The sequence below is a fragment of the Sapajus apella genome, unplaced genomic scaffold, assembly GCF_009761245.1.
Source record: "Sapajus apella isolate SASKATOON/1434 unplaced genomic scaffold, GSC_monkey_1.0 scaffold93, whole genome shotgun sequence".
NCBI classification, from domain to species: Eukaryota; Metazoa; Chordata; class Mammalia; order Primates; family Cebidae; genus Sapajus; species Sapajus apella.
Genome location: NW_022437033.1, coordinates 3283745 through 3303639, shown reverse-complemented (window position 1 = coordinate 3303639; position 19895 = coordinate 3283745). Strand labels below are relative to the sequence as shown.

The following is a 19895-nucleotide window of genomic DNA, read 5'->3' as shown; positions in this document are numbered from 1 at the left end:
CAGAATAGTCAGTTCACAGTTTTGCCTTAAGGACCCTTAAAATGTATGCACCACTCTTCAGGAAAGGTTTTTTGCAGGGAGGGGCAGTGGGAAGTATGAGGCAGAAACATAAAGAATTTTCACAAAAAAGCGTTAAGTACATAAGAAATGGCATTTTTGCCATTTGATTTTAAGGGAAGGATATACCCATTTACTCAATCCAACTGTCTCTAGTCAGAATATATCATGTGGAATACATTTGAGTTTTGTATCATATTTGGATTAACCCACAAATCGTACTTGATGTAGGCACACTACATGGGTGGGATGATAATATAGCATATTTTGCTATTCTTTGGTCTGTGGTGCACATTAACTATTTCCATGGAATTGAAAATGCTCTCATGTTCAACCTCCATTTGGATCTAAAGTGTTTTTCTATGATGTAACTTTATTTTTAATACAATTTTAGTGCAAGAATACTATAAATTCCCAAATGTTTGAAAACTTGGTGAAGAAAATAGTACAGGAAAAAATAAAATGAAGGAGAAAAGCTTTAGGCATTAAGTAAAATATGGTTGTGATGAAGAGGCTTGAAAGGATGTGGAAAATGATAAAAAAAAAAATTACCTCTCTTCGGCATTAGCTCACCCTGTGGAGTATGTTATTAAATGCCTGCCTGAAGGTCAATCATCTGAGTTCTCACCACTTTCTACAGAAATATTGTCTCTCTCCTTCTCAACCAACTGTCATCCACTATCACATCTTTTCTTTTTTGTTTGGTGAGTAGAGTAAATCCTCACTGTGTTACACTTACTGTATAAAACCTTCATTTAAATTAAAATTTGTATGCATTATTTACATGAACTTGAATTTCATTGTTCAACTTTTATTTATTATGTGATAAATGTTGAGATGTTGGCTGACAGAATGCATAATTATTTTGCTATTTAATAATTTTTTAGAAATTCAATGGTTTCTCACATAGATCCATGGTTTCCAGGAGTATATTAAATTAATCAAAAAACTTATATGAAATCCGTTAGATAAAGGAGGTAACAATGAAGATGATGGAAGCTGATTGAATCATTAATATATTTTAAAGATAGAGATAACAGGTGTATTAGTTTACTAGGGCCAGTGTAACAGAGTACCATAAAGTGGGAGGCTTAAAACAAACAAAATTATTGTCTCACAGTTCTGGAGGCCACCAGTCCAAAACCAAGGTGTCAGAAGCCATAGTACTTTTTAAACCATGGGGATTTCTCCTTTCATCTCTGGTTTTAGTCTCTGATAGTTTGCTGGTAAGCTTTGCCGTTTTTTTGCTTGCAGTTATATAACTCCGATATCTGTTTTTATCAACACATAGCATTCTCTGTGTGTATCTCTGGGTCTTCACACGGCTGTCTTTTTATGAGGAAGTCAATCACTTTAGATTATGGGCCATCTCTACTTCGGTATGACCCCATCTTAACTAATAACACTTAAACAGATCCTATTTTTAAATAAGCTCCCATTCTCAGGTACTAGGAGTTATGAGTTCACCATATCATTTTGGGGCAGATATAGTTCAACCCATAGAACTGAGATTCCCTAACAATCTGATACAGAATTGGAGAAAAGTAGGCAAGTCAAACATGACTTGTAATAATCCTTGTATGAATACAAGTGTTTTAGCTTATGCAGCTTGGAAAGAGAAAATTACCATAAACTCGTGTGAGGAAAAGTATGGCTAGAGCAAATTTGATGGCAAGATCAGCAACTCACTTTTAAACATCTTAAGACATTTATTACATACTTAAGTGGAGATCATGAGGAGGATATAAAGTTCTAGACTTAAGAATATTTGGGGGAAATTTTCATATGGACAAATAAATATAAATGTACATTATAGATCTATTATTTGGGCATGAGAGTCAGTGGAAATCACTGTGCTAGGGAAAAAAAGGTGAAGAGGAGGTATGGTTTTTATGATGAGTAAGAACATAGGCATAGAAGTAGGCAAGTGGGTAGATTTTGAGGTAGAGTCTATGAAATTTCTCTTTTGATTAAGCAAAGTTGTCAGCTGAGAATGAAGGTAAGGAAAGATTTGTTGTACGTTTTGAGAGAGAAGAAAAAAGTATGAAATAGCACTCCCAGAGAATCTGAAGAGCACGGGGTTGGAAATGTATAAGAGTTACTTGATGGCATTCAAGACTCATTGAGATTTTTGAGCATGGATTTGAAGTGAGCTCATCAGTCTAGATCTCTCTTCAGCTATGTTATGTAGCACTTTTGTAGGAAAAGAGTTGGCCTTATGTGATGCTAAAGTCTTGCCATGAGAAGACTATGAATAGAGAGGGAGGCAAGGGAGCAAGGATAAGTGTGAGGGAGTCATTTTGTTATTCATCATAACATTGAATAAACTAAGGTGGGTAAGGAGAACAAAAATGTCATTGAGAGAGTCATATGAAATGTGAATAAATGAATTACAAGACGTGTAGACATTTAAATTTGCTGAAATCAACGTACTAGAGGAAGTAATCTGGAAAGATGTAAAATAGCAGAAAGAAGAAATTGAAATTATGGAGAGATTGCAATTATTGGTTTTGATGAAGTCCAGGGTATGTACATGGGAGCAAGTGATTGAGGCTGAATGGAAGACTGCATCATTGAATAAAAGGAGATCATAGAACTTTCAGGATGTTGAAATAACCATCTAATTTTACTTTATGTTGCAATTGCCAAGATTTAAGATAGAACTGGCATATGAGAAACATTTTGCCAATTGTTTCTGCTAGAGGCACTGTGATACAGAAATCCGTAATAGAAGTATATGTTAATTACGTAAAGGGAGAAATGTGCTTTGCAAAGCAAAGCCTATTGGACTCATGACATAAACATATATGTTTATGTATATGAACATATGTTTATGTGCATGAACATATATGAATGTTGATGTATATGAACATAAGCATAAAAAGTAATTTTATGTTTATATTTTTTTTTCTTTAAAAATCATGCAAGAAAAGTCTGGAGACACATCAACACATTGAGAGTGGTAAACCTTGAATAGCATGATTGCAGGTGATTCTTATAAGGAAACTTTCTGGTGTGTTGTCAGAAAATCTGTTAGGGGTATTCTGAAACACTACCATATTGGTATCTACATGAAAATGTACAATTATTTTCTCTCTTAGAGGCTCAAAGCCTGAATGGATTCAAATTTAACAAATGGAAACTTAGAAGAAGACAATTAGTATCTCTGTTCCTTCTCCATTTCTCTTGTTCAAACTTTTCACTGATTTTCCTGGGGACTCTTGTCAAAACTCACATTGGCATTGATAAGTTCATTATTTCAACAATTAAATGTTAATTATGATTTTTAGTTTATTGAATGTAACATGGAGTAATCTGACTTATTAATCAACCCATCATTTTCATATATGTCCTTCAACCAATATCCATTGCAAGACTAATTTTTAAGGCTTATATCATTCAGAGATATTGGTGCTTAAAAAATTGGGGGCCATTTATATTACAAAAACAAAATACAGTCTACTCAATCCTTTATGTGCCAGTGAAAAGGGAAACTAGGTCCTTTATCTAGGCATCTTTAAATGCTCGTATTTTGGGTATTAAATTGGGATAACATTACAGTTTACTGTAATTCATTTTTTAAATACATTTCCATTTCTTGAGCATCCAATACATTTCAATTTATTTAACATCCATCCATTTATTCAGAAAATATTTACTGAGCACCTCCCATGTGCCAGGAAATGTCCCAGGTCTGTGGATATATTAAGGAACAAAACAAATCTACCTCAACACATTGAGTGTGCATTGTGGAAGAGGATGAAATATACACACACAAATAATTGCATGTAATGTGTCTGGAAAGGATAAGAGCTAAAAATAAATGTAGAGAAAGTGAATGCCAAGTATTAATTTTGCAATTTAAAAAAAGCGATTTAAAGAAAAATCATCAGAGACTGACTTATCATTTGTTTAATTTTATGTAATAAAATATATAGTTTTAAGTGTTTGATAATACAGTTTGACAGCTGTATATGCCATTCTACAACTACCTGAAACAACACCCAGACCATTTCTATCTCATGATAACATTTTTCTGTATTAGTGAATATCTTCCCCTGTTCTCCATAAATAACTACTGTTCTGAGTTCTAGCACCCAGGCATATTTTAGTGTGTTCCTTGACTTCATATTAACAAAAAAATGACAGTATATATATATGTGTGTGTGTGTGTGTGTGTGTGTGTGTGTGATCCTGTGTACATATGTGGACTACATAACTACTTTTCCTTAATATAAGGTCAATGAGACAAGTTGTGCAAGTATGAATAGTTTGTTAATTCATATGGCTGAATAACATCCATTATGAGTTTTTAACTATTTTCATTAATACATAGTAATTGGGCACATTTACAGGGAAGATAAATATATATATATATAGTTATATTATTATTTTAGATATAGTTATTTATTTTGCTATTTCACTGTTACAATTTGTTACAAATACAAGGCAATCACAAAACATCAAATGTTTATCTAAACTTGAGTACAGAATGTGGTGAGCTCTTCTTGGTGAATAGGCAGGCATTAGGGTTTGCATCACAAGTATCTCTTGAGAAGATACGTTGGTACATTGTCTATAACTTTTGTCTTTTTTATTCAAATGAGTTTCTCTTCCAGGTTTTATTAAAGGAGCATATACTGCCCCATCACCAAGACCCAAACATTTGTGTTTCATTTTCTTTCTTATTTTTTCATTAATTTACTTAGTTACAAGTATTTACTGAATACCTTTTGTCAGGCACAATTCTAGGAATAGAAGAAACAGAATTGCACCGGACAGATGAGAGGCATTTTTAAATTTTATCCTTTTTTTTTTTTTTTTTTTTTTTGAGACAAGGTTCACTCTGTCACCCAGGCTGGAGTAGAGTGGCCTGATCATGGTTTACTGCAGCCTTGACATCCCAGGCTCAGGTGATCCTCCCACCTCAGCCTCCTGAGTAACTGGAAGTTCTACAGGAAAGTTCCACCACACCTGGGTAATTTGTTTGTTTGTATTAGGGACTTGGCAACTGTTTGATTAATTCAATCCAATTAAAACTATTAACCACCACATAATGTGATATTCCCACTTCAGAAGTCATATCTCTGTTATTCAGTATCTGACCCTATGTTTTCTAAATCCAGTTTTATTTACCTCTACCCTTTTTAGTAGACTTTCATAGAGTTGCCTAGTCTTCTATTCCATGTATATTTTTATGCACCTCTCAATTCCCTATATCCAATCAAGACACATCATTAAAAACTAATAAAGTGCTTCTTTTTTTGAAATATTATTTAAGCTTCTCAACTGACAGTATTTTGGTCCACATATGACCTCCACAGTATTATATTCATGCCTCAATGGTGCCTGCAATGTTAAGTATTGGTGTACCCAGCTGGGTCACGTGTTAAACCAGATAAGCTTCCAGAGGTCAGGGCCCACATTTTACACCATATTATATTTCCTGAAGAACCGATCACTGAAATTTGAAAAATTGTTTTATAATTGAATAAATGGCCTATTAGGATATGACACATGAATCCTTTCATAAGCTTATTTATCATAAAATTGTTTTCTCTTCTGAGTGGTTGTGGCCAATTCACAGCTAAGTAGGCCAACTTATTAAATTCTAATCACTTGGCTGAACAACAGCTGATTTCATAAATCATAGTTTAATAGCCTGTCTATAATTTCTTCAGGGTTTTCCAGCTGCATGGTAATGCTTGTTTAGCCAGTCAGTTCTATAATCGAAATTATGGAGCCAGTAGTAAAGGTAATAAATAGCCTGTTTGGTTTGGGTCATCAAGCCTTATACTAGACATTTCTGTGCTGAGATTTCTTGGATAGCTACCATATCTAATGCTATTCTCCATGTAAACTACATTATTTGTTGTTTATATAAAAGAAGGGAATCCGGGCATGTGATTTTTCTAATGTGCCTTCATATTTTAAACTCTCAGTCACACCTCAGATCTTTCTATTCTGCTTTCCATAAGTTCACTGAGTTTGAAGAATGTCTAACGCCTCTAAATAATGTATCTCTATTTCTTTATCACAGCCAGCATATGGAGAAAGTAAAACCATAACATTTAAAATTAACTGTAGGGTTTACATTATGACCCTAAATTTTTAATAATAAATATAAAGATAGATATTATTACACCCTCTCCCCTCTCTCTCCCACTCTACATGTGTCCATTTGTGGTGAACTCTTAGTAACTTTTAAGAAAAATTCCCACTCTTAAGAACCCTGCAGGACAACACACACACACATGCACACACTCTAGAGTCAAAACTCATTCTTCGGTCATTGGGTCCCTAGAGTATTTTCTAGGATATTTACATCATCTACTTCTAAGATATAACATTGGTGAATGCAACATACTGTAATCAAAAAGTTTGAATTTAGAATATAATATTATGGTTAAAATGTAAATGTCTTAGAATCTAGCTCTTTGTGTTTAGAAAACCGGTGAGCTATTTTTGCCTATTGGGGCTCAATCCTTGGATTTCTGTCAATGAGGATATTCTTGGAAATTACAACCTGGTCATAATCAGAATAATTTTCCTGCTCTTTTTCTTTCTCCCTTTTCTATTTTCAACAAGAGGACTACATTCAACTGACTTTGTAAGAAGTTGAGACCTCAGTGGCATACTCTCTTTTTATCTTTAGGAAATAAGACAGACACATAGCTTGTGCTGATGTTAGTACAAATATTCATATCTCTTATCAGAAATGTTGGCTCTCATTTGGCTGAAGAATATAACATCCAAGAATTTTGATAAGAAAACACATGCCCATGGATGTAATCCTGGGAAGCCGAGGTAGGCAAATCACCTGAGGTCAGGAGTTCGAGACCAGCCTGGCCAAAATGGCGAAACCCTGTCTCTACTAAAAATAAAAGAATTAGCTATACGTGGTGGCATGTGCCTGTTTTCTCAGCTATATGGGAGGCTGAGGCAGGAGAATAGCTTGAACTCAGGCAGCAGAAGTTGCAGTGAGATCACACCACTGCACCCCAGCCTGGGCAACAGAGCAAGACTCCATCTCAAAAGGAAAGAAAAGACATCCCAATTATCTAAAATATATATCATGTACTCTGTGGAGAGGTAGTGTACTTTGGGTTGGGGCTCTTACCCACTGGTTTTTGAAAAGATATCTGCAATAGTTCTAAAGCTTATTTTGTCTTTATACAGTGAACCTGTATCTCTGTATAAAAATCAACTATTCTAGGGAAGAAAAAAATGAAATTATTTTGCTTTCTCCTTAATTTGGAAAAACTAACCATTTTTCAACCAATAGAGTTTTTACATAAAATATTTTTAGATATATATCTGAGAGTATTATTATTAGGTTACATGGTAACTCTATGTGTAACTTTTTGAGGAACTGCCAAACTGTTTTTCATGATAGCTGTGTGATTTTACATTCACACCACCACTGTATGAGGGTTCTGGTTTCTTCACACCCTCATCAATATTTTAATTTTAATATCTACTTTTAATTATAGACATTCTAGTAGTGTGATGGTCTTGATTTTCATTTCTTTAATGGCTGATAATGTGAAGCATGTTTTCATATACATATTGACAATTTATTGACAGAAATTTCTACTCAAATACCTTCCTCATTTTTTAATTGGTTGTTGTGTATTTAACTTTGAGTTATACGAGATTTTAGTAGATGTATCTTTGCAAGCATATTCTCTCATTCTGTGGGTTATCTTTTCATTTCCTTGATAGTGTTTTCTGAAACAAATATATTTTTACTGTTTATAATGTCCAATACATGTATGGTTTAGCTTGTGCTTTTATGATCATACCTAATAAGTCTTTGCCTAATTTAGGGTCATGAAGATTTATATTTATGTTTATTTCTAAGGATTTCATAGTTTTAGTTCTTTTGGTTTCTTATCCATTTTGAGTTATTTTTTATATGGTTTGAGTTAAAGGTCTAAATTCATTCTTTTGAATGTAGATATTCAGTTGTTACAGTTCCAGTCATTGAAGAGAACATTTTTCCCATTGAATTATCTTGACATTATTAAAAATCAATTTACTATGAATTTGAGCATTTTTTTCGGACTCTAAATTCTATTCAATTAATTGTACATGTATACCTATATCTAGATATATACCTGTATTGAACCTTCCTATGGCAGTACTGTAATATCTTGATCATTGTGGTTCATTGTTTTTGAAATGGGGAAGTGTGAGTTCTATACATTTATTACTCTTTTGAAGATTTTTTTTGGCTTCTCTGAGTTGCTTACGTTTTTATATGATTTTAAAGAGCAGCTTATTTTCTGCCAAAAAAAAAAAAAATCCAGCTCAGGTTTTGATAGGGATTGTGTTAAATATACGGAACCATTGGAAGAATATTGCCATATGATTAATATTAAATCTTCTGGCCTATGAACATGGGATATTTTTCTGTTCAAATTTATTGTCTTTAACTGATTTTAATGATGTTTTACAGTTTTCAGTGTACAGGCCTTACACTTTTCTTGTTAAATTTATTTTAAGTATTTGATTGTAAACAAAATTATTTCTTAATTTCATTTTTGATATTTTTACTGGTATAGAGAAATATCATTGATTTTTCTATATTAATCTTGTTTTCTGCAACATGATCGAATTAGCTTATTAGCTTGAACTGCTTCCTTTTGGATTGCTAAGGATTTTGTATATACAGTTCATATCATATGTAAATAAGATATTTGCAATTACTGCTTTCCGATACAGATAACTTTTATATTTAAAAGTTTCCTGGCTATTATTTCCAGTATAATTTTGAGTAGAAGTGGTGAACACAAACATCTTCATTTTTTCATTGCTTATTTAGGGGGAAATAACTTTCATTCTTTCATTATTAGGTATAATGTTATATTTGAATTTTTTGTAGATGCTCTCTGTCAGGTTGAGGAAGTTTCTTTCTATTCCAAATTTGTTTAGTATTTTTTAAATTAAAAAATGGATATCATTAAATACATTTTTTTACATCTACTGAGATGATATAATTCTTGTTCTTTAGTCTTTTAATATGCTGTATTACACTGTTTGAATTGTGGATTTAAAACAACCTTGAATTTCTGGACTAAATCTTATTTGGTTACTATATAGAATTATTTTTATTTATTGCTCAATGTAGTTTGCTACTATGTAATTTAGGATTTGTTATAATATTCAAAAGGGATATTCATCTCAAGTTTTCTTTTCTTTGGTTGTCTTCATCTGGCTTTGGTATCAAGACAACATTGGCCTCATTGAGTGAGAAGTGTTCCATGTTCTTCTATTGTTTGGAAAGGTTTTTGAAGAATTGGTATTAGTTTCTCTTTAAATGTTTGGAATAATTCAGTCATTTCTGGTCTTTGTTGAAATTTACCTGATTTTAATTTACATATAATTTTTAAGCTATCTAATAACAATATTCCTTCTGGTATCTACTGCTATCCCCTTTACTGCCTTGAATCTTGTATGGGCATAAATTCTTGTCTCAATTTACCACTGTTATAAATGCTAAGACCAGATTATAATATTTAACAATATCTACAGCAGAACTGAGTACAACACAAATAAGTTACTCTTCATAAACTGTCCTAAAACCGTATGTTACCTATATCTGCTCATAGTGTCCAACCAAGTATCTTATGTTCCTCTTCTCATCTTATGCCCTGGCCTGTCAACATTTTTCCTGTAAGTCTTATTCCAGTTCACCTACTCTACTAACCTGGTTCCAAATTCTGGAGATTAGATATAATAAATTTACTTTTACTACCTGCATAAATTTTACCCTGCTATTTCTGTATTATCCAGACACTTTGGCATTCCATTATAAAATGAGATCTAATTTTAATTTTTCGAAACTAAAAGGATCATTGATTTTTTTTCTCTTACCCCAGAACAAAGATATTTCCTCCCCTCATAGTTGAATCTACATCACCATCTCTAGAGAAAAAGGAAACAACAAAGGAATAAAAGCATAGTGCTAGTCTAGTCATTTAGATTTTTTTAAACTGTGATCCTGTCATTCTAAGGCACATTGGGCCCTTTTCATTTAAGTTATATCATCGTGGAATGTTTAGAAGAAGAAATCTTAGCAGCATTTGATAACTGGCCAGGTGTGGTGGCTAACATATGTAGGCCCAACACTTTGGGAGATTGAGACAGGTGGATCACTTGAGGTCAGGAGTTCAAGACCAGTATGGTCAATGTAGAGAAACTCTGTCTCTACTAGAAATACACACACACACACACACACACACACACACACACACACACACACAAATTAGCTAAAAATGGTGGCACATGTCTGTAATCCCAACTACTTGCAAGACTGAGGCATATGAACTGCTTGAACCTGGGAGGTGAAGGTGGCAGTGAGCTGAGATCACACCATTGCACTTCAGCCTGTGCAAGAGAGCGAGACTCTGTCTCCAAAAAAAAAAAAAAAAAAAGAAATACTTAGATAACTGATAATAATTAGGTCAATCAATTACGTTGTTAAATAAATTGATATTAATAGAGGTTAAGAAATAAAATGGCTGGCTTAAATATTGTAGATAGCAGCAGGTATTTACTACAACTCAAGATATAAACAAATATCCTCACACACAGTCACACAGACTCCCCATTCGACATGTTAGAGCTATTTATCCTACCTGAATTAAAAATAATATTTGATTAATGGTGAAAGAAAGGGTGCAAATAATAGAAGCCTTTTTCTGTTTCCTTGTGGTTAACTTGAGCTTTTTTATTCATTTTAACCTACACATTCTTGCATTTTGCAGTTAATATCTGCTTATCAGAGCAGTATTACAGTGCCATTTCCGAAGCTAAATAAATAAAATCAGCAATACTTGCAAGTTTTATGCTAGATATAAAAATGGTAGCTATAATTTTCAATATATGAGCTTTACAACAACACTTTGAGGTAAGAAATATTTCTTAATTAACTTTTTATACATTCATATTAGTTGTACATATTTATGAGGTACATGGATATTTTGATGCAGTCATACAATATGTAATGATCAAATCAGGGTTACTGAGATATGTATCACTTTAAACATATATCATTTATTTGTGTCAGATACATTCCAATCCCATTTTTCTATTTATTTTTAAATGTATAATAAATAATTGTTAACTATAGTCACCCTTTTGAGCTACCAAACATTATATCTTGTTCCTTTTATCTAACTGTATCTTTGTACCCATTAACCAACCACTCTTTATCCACCACTACCTACCATTCTTCCCAGCTGTTAACCATTATTCCATCCTCTATCTCCATGAGATCATTTTTTAAAAATCTCCCATGCATAAGTGAGAACATGCAATATTTGTCTTTCTGTGCCAGACTTATTTCACTTAATATAATGACTGCCAGTACTGTCCATGTATTTGAAAATGACAGAATTATATTATTTTTATTATCATGTTATGTATTATTTTATGGCTGAATGATATGTGTGTGTGTGTGTGTGTGTGTGTGTATACATATAACATTTTCTTCATTCATTCACTGGTGAATGTTTAGTTTGCTTTCATTATCTTAGCTGTTCTGAATAGTGCTGCAACAAACATGGTAGTGCAGATACCTTTTCAGTATATTGATTTCATCTTGGCATATACCCAGCAATAGGATTGCTGGATCATATGGTTTTATTAGTTTTTTTGCGAAACCTGTGTAATGTTCTTCATAGTGGCTGTACCAATTTACATTCCTGCTAACGGTATATGAGGATTCACTTTTCTCCATATCCTCTCCAGTATTTTTTACTGCCGGAATTTAAAAGGTGAACGTATTTATTTTACCCCTAAGATATTTTGCACACCGTAAGCAGTAGCAACAGTCAATAGCTTTGGATGATTTTGAGAATATAGTTATAAATTTTCTATTTTTTGTAAATTTGTTATTTATAGTTTCTGTGGGTATGCAGTAGGTGTATATATTTATGGGGTACATAAGATGTATCGATATAGCCATGCAGTGCGTTATAATCACTTCATGGAAGATTGGGTATTCACACCCTCAAGCATTTATCCTTTGTGTTACGAACAATCTAATTACATACTTTTAGTTAATTTAAAATGTACAATTAAGCTATTAATGACTGTAGTTACCCTTTTGTGCTATCAAATAGTAGATCTTTTTCATCCTATTTAAGTATTTTTTGTACTAATTAACTATTTCCACCCATCCCAGCCCCTACTACCCTTCCCAGCCTCTGGTAACCATCTTTCTACTCTCTATCTCTATGAGTTCAATTGTTTTTCTTCTTAGACCCTACAAATAAGTGAGAACAAGCAACGTTTGTCTTTCTGTGCCTGGCTTATTTAACTAAACATAATGATATCCAATGCCATCCATGTTGTTGTAAATAACTGGATCTTATTCTTTTTATGGTTGAATAATACTCCATTGTGTATATGTGCCACATTTTCTTTATCCATTCATCTGTTGATGGAGACTTAGGTTGCTTTCAAAGCTTGGTTATTTTGAACAGTGCAGCAACTAACACAGGAGTGCAGATATATTTTCAATATACTGATTTCCTTTCTTTGGGGTATATACACAGCAGTGGGATTTCTGGATCATATGATAGCTCTATTTTTAGTATTTTGAGTAACCTCCAAATTGTTATCCTTAGTGGTTGTACTAATTTACATTACCATCAACAGTGTACAAGGGTTCCCTTTCCTCCCCATCCTCACCAACATCTGTTATTGTCTGTCTTTGGAATAAAAGCCATTTTAACTAGAGTGAGATGATATCTCATTGTAGCACTTCTCTGATGATTAGTGATCTTGAATATTTTTATATACCTTTTGACCATTTCTATGTTCTTTTTTGAAAAATACTTCAGATGTTTTACCTATTTTGAATCAGATTTGTTTTCTTTCATTTTTTTTTTTTTTTGTAATGAGTTGTTTGAGGTCCTTATGTATTCTGCTAATTAATTCTTTGTCAGATGTGTTGTTTGCAAATATTTTCTCCCATTCTGTGTGTTTTCCCTTCATTTTGCTATTTGTTTCCTTGCCTTTGCAGACACTTTATAACTTCTTGTGATCCTACTCGTCCAGTTTTGCTTTAATTTCCTGTAATTTTGAGGTCTTAAAAAATATTTGTCCAGTGCAGACCAATAGTCTCCAGAAATTTTCGTACTACACATCCTCACCACCATATTCTACCACCTGAAACAGATAGATTAGGCTTCTTGAAGATGATGATATACTCTAAATGAATGGTACTCCATTGTTTATATGTACCACATTTACTTTATCCATTCATCTGCTGATGGCGAATTAGTTGGCTTTCAAATCTTCTCTATGGTGATCAGTTCCACAACTAACATGGGAGTGCAGATAGCTCTTCAGTATACTGATTTCCTGCATTTTTGCTTCTTCTTTTTAGTTCTCAGAATTTTATCTCCCTTTTAGTTGTCTTAAAGTGTAACAGCTAAACTTTTTTTATGGCGTATCAAAAGTATCCTGGAAGGTCAAAGCCACATCTATGGACTGTAATTTTGTATCACTCTTTCACATGCTCTTGTGAAAGTTACTGCTTCATTGTTCATACTATCATATGTAACATTTCTACTGTGAGCTCTTGGTTTTCTCTTTTAACTGTCTCTTGATATGATATGTTTGCAATGACAAACTCTACTGGGCTTGGCTATGGTCTCAACCTTTTGTTTAATCATTCTGTTAGTTTCATCATACCGAGATGATGTGGCTCGTGATGTGGATCAGTTTACACTCATTGATTACAGCAAAGCCTAGGGCACATACTCTTGTTTATTTGCTAATTCATTAACACACTTGGGAATTTCTGCATATTCAGTTTCATTCTACAAATATTTTGCAAATCATTTAATGATTATCTTCCTTTACACTGTAAAGCTAATGATGAGAAGACCCAAGTATGATCTTGAATTAAACCCCAGAAATTTCCTCTCCAACAAGATCCTTCCCCCAACTTGGCTATTACAACTAATTGCAATACTATTCTTCTAATAATTCAGTTCAAAATCCTGGGAGGCATTCATATTTAATTTCATTCTTTCTTTAGTATCTCACATCTAATCTATCAGTTAATTATATTGCCTCTGGCTTCAAATCATGTACATAATATAGCGACTTATCATCTGGCCACTCTTACCAGCCTAGACCAAGACACTGTCCTCTCTTTCTTGGATTATTGTAATAGCATCTCTAATGTCACCCTGCTTCTGTACTTAACTCTATCCAGTGTCTATTCTCAGCACATTAGCTAGGTGATCCTTTACAAATATACATATGTTCATGTCATTCTTCTGCTCAGATTTCTTTTCTAGCTACCCAACTCAATAAAATAACCACCATTTTTATAATTGCCTTTAGGGCTTTTAGAATTTTGTCATTAATTTTTCATTGTCCATATCCCTTACAGCTTTCCACTTTATCCCCACTCAGCATAAGACACAATGGTCTTCTTGCTATTTATCAAAAAGACCAGTCAAACAAACCTTTGTTTAGAGACAGCATTTGCTGTTCCCTCTGTTAAAAACATTCTTCCTCCCCTAGATATTCAGATTGCTAAGACTCTCACATTCTCCAAGTCATTGACCAAATATTTTCTACTCCCGAATGCATTACCTGAATAACATTAAAACACAGCCACTCTGGCAAGCAAAGTCACAGGGTAAACGGTTAAACCCTCATAACTGCTAATAAGTTCATTTAAAAATGTGAGGCCAGACATCAGTCATTGTTTCTTGAACCAGAATATCGATGCAAAAGAACCGGAAGAGAAGGCGCCTTCTACTGTGGCAAAGGCTGCAACACGTTCTCCGTGGGTAACATCTTTGTTCACAATCCAACACAAGGCCCAATTTGCCTGCTTCTTGACACAAGGCATCCTTTCAATGGCATTGAAGAGAAACTCTCTTTCTTTGTTGTCTTTAACATGTGTCAGTAAAGATATTATCCATGTCAGAATAGATGTTTTCCATAGCAATTTGGAAGCCATTGAAGCAGGTTTCTGTAGCCTCAACTTCTTGGACACATTGCTCCGCCAAGTTTTTATCAACTATGCCATCGCATGCTGCAAAGAAAGTCAGAATATGGGATATAAAATATCTTTCCTCAGTCTTCAGAGCTTCCCAATGCTGAATGTCTTTGGACAGGCCCACCTCCTGGGCCATCCAGAAGGAAATCTCTACTTTCTTATAATTTTCCAAATATCATGACAAACCATCAGAGCAGATAATAAAATAAGTACTTATCAAGGCTACTAGGATAGAACACGAGTTCCTCACTGAGGACTTGCCAGTGAAACTGTATGTTAATGAAGTAATACATTGAGTTTGTGGGAGACTTATGCTGGAACTGGGTTTTAAGACTTGGTGGAGAACATTTCACTGGAAGGAAAGATTAAGTTCTTTGAGAAGAGAGTAGGTGAATATCAAAAGATGGCAGTGATGTCAAGTAAAATAGATAATTCTTTTACTTTGGATGCTGACTTCTAAATAAGCTTAAGATATACTGTTATTTTGCTGATTATTTTTCCTTCCAATCAAACAGAAAAAAGCTAAATTGTATCAACTAGCTACACCATTAACTGTCCATAGTGTTCATTAAGAGCATCTTTAAAACTGTGTGGCTACCTCACAATCAATATTGTTTATTTATAATGCTAGTGGTATCAGCTAGAAAGAAAGAAAATTTAAGACAAAAGCTATTAAAATTCTTATAAAAGAGCTTGTCCATGTTTCACGCTTTTGGCTGTGACTCTCCATAGCAGTGACGGTGCTAGTCTTGGCTTTAAAGTGAGTGGCAACCCTCTAGTGAGCTTGGGCCAGCAGGATTAAACATTCACATCCTAGCACAGGTAGTTCAAAGATGCAGCCCACTGCTACAAACAGATTTTAAGGTTTACTTAACTAATTTGTATATAAAACTTTTTCTTTACAACCACCAACATTGTTTGTACTGTCAAGGTACTAGCCTAATTTATTTGGTTTCTACACCAAATAGAAAGTATTCTATTGATCACCAACAGGAATTAATTTGAAATGCACTAGGTAAATAAGGTAATTAAACTTGTGTTGACTAAGCATGTAATTTCTAAGTTTTATTTCCTTTAATTGAAATACTGTTTATTCAACTTTAAAATCAATTCTGTGCGTACCCAGGTATTAATCAATTGGTACTACATAAAAGACGGGTTGTGTTTTTTATCCTGTGGTCTAGGTAGAGTGTCACGAGATTCCCTGCCCCACCCAAGGTAGAGTGCTATGGAATAAGAGTTGAATAAGATATAAAGGGGTATCTTTCAGGGCAAGATGATTCTAACTTAAATCATTAGAAATTTAGGCATGTTCTGGGTCTTAATATGTGTGAGGGGCTGTATCATTTTATTTCTCAAATTTTATTTTCCCTCACCTCTGGCTCATAAGAAAAAAACCCATGAAGTGTTTTTTGCACTTTGGAGCTAAGGTGGTATTTTAAATTTTCAAGTCATCATTGAACAAAATGACCCATCTAAGATCTTGCTCCTGTTAAATGGTAAAATCAGGACAGAAGTTGAATCTATTAAAAGTCATTCATTCTTGTTTTGTTTAATTTATGTAGGTACTTTAAAAAAATATGTAGGTACTTTTATTAAGTAGGTACTTTTGAGTTAATTAATTTATATTTACTGTGTCTTTTTTATAAAATATTTTAATTATTTATTTTTAGATTTCACCTGTAGTTTATACTTTGAAATACTCACCTGGTAGTGTCTTATAATTGTAGAATTTGCCTAAATTTGAGCACCTTGTGGTGGAATCGTGAACTTCAGTAGGATAGTTGTTATTAATATATTTTCCATTCAAATATTAATTTCAGAAGGAAGTATAAACTGATAAATATTCTTAAGAGGGTTAATTTGAATTAATCTGGCTTTAGGTTTGGAAAAAATACTGAGACATTGCATGAAAGATGATGTCGCATATACATTAAAATTTTGGTCACCTTTATAATTGATTGTATTGTATATTTTTGTTCGTTTTTTCTCCATTTTTTTCTCAGATACTCGTTTTTTAGAATGTACTATACTTTAATTTCTGGGGTACATGGGCAGAATGTGCAGGTTTGTTAACATAGGTGTACACATGCCATAGTGGTTTGCTGCATCCATCATCCTGTCATCTACATTAGGTATTTGTCCTAATGCTACCCCTCCCCTTTCGCTCTAGCCCCTGCTATCCCTCATCTAGCCCCCCACCCCTGACAGGCTCTGGTGTGTTATGTTCTCCTCCCTGTGTCCATGTGCAACACCCGCTTATGAGTGAGAACATGCAGTGTGTGGTTTTCTGTTCTTGTGTCAGTTTGCTGAGAATGATGGTTTCTGGTTTCATCCATGACCCTGCAAAGGACAGGAACTCATCCTTTTTTATGGCTGCATAGTATTCCATGGTGTATATGTGTCACATTTACTTTATCCAGTCTATCATTGATGGGCATTTGGGATTGGAATGCCAATCTCTTTTCCCTCTGCCTAGGCAGAATATTAACTTCCAGTCCCATTTTCACCAAAAAGTAAGACTATGTCTATTTTTCTTTAGTCACTTTGAATACAGGCATGATTTCACATCATTTAGCTCTTTTATTTAGATTTGTATTCAAAGGTGGTTTCTAAGCAGTAGATGGACAAGGACTAAGTCTCAGGATTACATACATACCCATGATACAAACCATAATTCTAGATGTATTGTAGCTTCCCTGCAAATATTTTATTTATGTGCAGTTCTTTAGAGTGTCAATGACCAATCAACATAAACCTGCAAATTCTAGGCTATATGGGAATATAAATATCCTTTTGCTTGCAGTTGTGTCCTCAGTGTTAAATACAGTGCCTAGTAAATAACATATGATCAGTAAAATATTTGGTGAATTAATAAGTGGAGGTAGAATGAACAGCATGGACCAATACTCTAATCAAAGTCACATTTTAAAAGCCAGAATTCATCTCAACATCCATGTAATCATTTACCAAGCATTTATGGAGTATCTATGTGCCAGGTATTCTTTTTGTCCTTCAAACAGCTTAGTTTCCAGTGGAGAGAGATACAATTATGAACCAAGAATCAAATTATTCAAATAAAGACATGTGTCTATGAAGAATACGGAAATGGTGATTATCTTAATGTGACAAAAGTTGACATGGGGATTACTCAACAACTAATTTTCTTTGCAAACAAGGATATTTATGAAATGATAGCAAGCGTCTTAGAGCCCACTCCTAGAATTTCCAAGAAACAAATGCTGTATGAATTATTCAGGGCCTTCTCTCCTCTATCTGAGCTGTCAACAGTGGTTTGATTAGTGTTTCCCCAAAATTTGTTCATCTGGATTAGGGTGGGCCCTAATCAACTGACTGGTGTCTATTAGAAGAGGAAAGTGGGGACACAGACACACACAGAGGAAAATGGCATATTAAAACACAGAGACACACAGGTAGAAGAAGATATAATAACCAAGGCAAAGACTAGAATGATACCACTGCAGGTCAAGGAATGTTAAGGAATACCAGCAATCACAAGAGCTATGAAGAGGTAAAGAGCAATCTTTCCCTAGGGCCTGTCATAGGAAAGAGGACCCAATCCATCCCTTGGTTTCAGACTTCTAGCCTTCAAAACTATAAGAGAGTAGATTTCTGTTATTCCATCTACCCAGTTTGTAATACTTTGTTATGGCAGCCCTAGTAGGCGATTATGTTGCCACAGCTCTGGAAGTATTTTCCTTTGAAGTATGTACTTCATACTAATTGCTAGGCAGAATTTTGGCTTAGAAAACTAGGGAGAATGGCTGTTATTTGCATGTTTAAGGGTTTCTGCCATAGATAGTACTCTTTGATAAAATTTGTGTGCCTGATACTTCATTAATGCAATTGAAGCACCTCCCACAGATAAAAGTTAAGGAGTTAAAACAAACCTAGGTCAAATCTTAGATCATAAAGCATCAAAGGACCTAATAACATTATTTTGCAACTAATGATTTATACCTTTAAAATCAAGAAGGGCTAGGAATTGTAGCATACATTAATAAAATTGTATAAAGCCCTATTCAAAGTCATCTGAAATGCACAAATATAAGGAGGAAGCAACACAATACCTTGGCTTTGGAAATGAACAATCCAGGCCTGAATCTTGAGTCTTATTTCCTCTACGTTCTCACATTCTGATCTTGGTCAAGGCACTTAATAGCTCTGAGCCTCAATTTTCCTAGCTATAAAATAGGAGTTACTACACTTTTTCTTCAGGAATTTTATGAAAAATAGAGAGAATGTAAAAACGTTTGTGTTAAAGTTCCTGACAAATATTATGCCCTCCATTAACAGTAGCTATTATTAAACTCGTTTAAATGAAAATTGAAAACTATAGGAATACCTGTTTCAGAGATATAAACTAAATTTGGAAAATTCTTTGAGTTATAAATTGCAAAGGAAAAATTAATTATGATCCATCTTAATTTAATTCGATCCACAAAATTAAACTTTCAGAGTCTTTTTGTTCCTTCTGGTCTTCAAATTTCTTATGCTATTAATTGATTGAATTTTTCCAATTAGCTCTGCTGAATGTTTAATATTCATTTGATCCAGTTTTGTTTTAATTCGACTATATTCATGATGTCTCTTATAACATTTTATTACACATTGTCAATTCCCTAGCTTTTTTTGTGTGTATTTGAAATTTTTATTTTAGGCTACAAAACAAAAACAAGCAAACAAACAACAAATACCTTGAAAATAGGCTTGTCAAATGATGTAAATTCATCCTTTCCAGGGAAGCAGAAAGTAGACCAGTGCAGGTTTTCCTCAAGGC

General features: G+C 33.8%; 1 pseudogene; it reads right to left on the bottom strand.

The window, feature by feature from the left end:
* Window positions 1-14678: 14678 nt before the first annotated feature.
* LOC116535258 lies at window positions 14679-15266 on the bottom strand (annotated as a pseudogene).
* Window positions 15267-19895: the final 4629 nt, after the last annotated feature.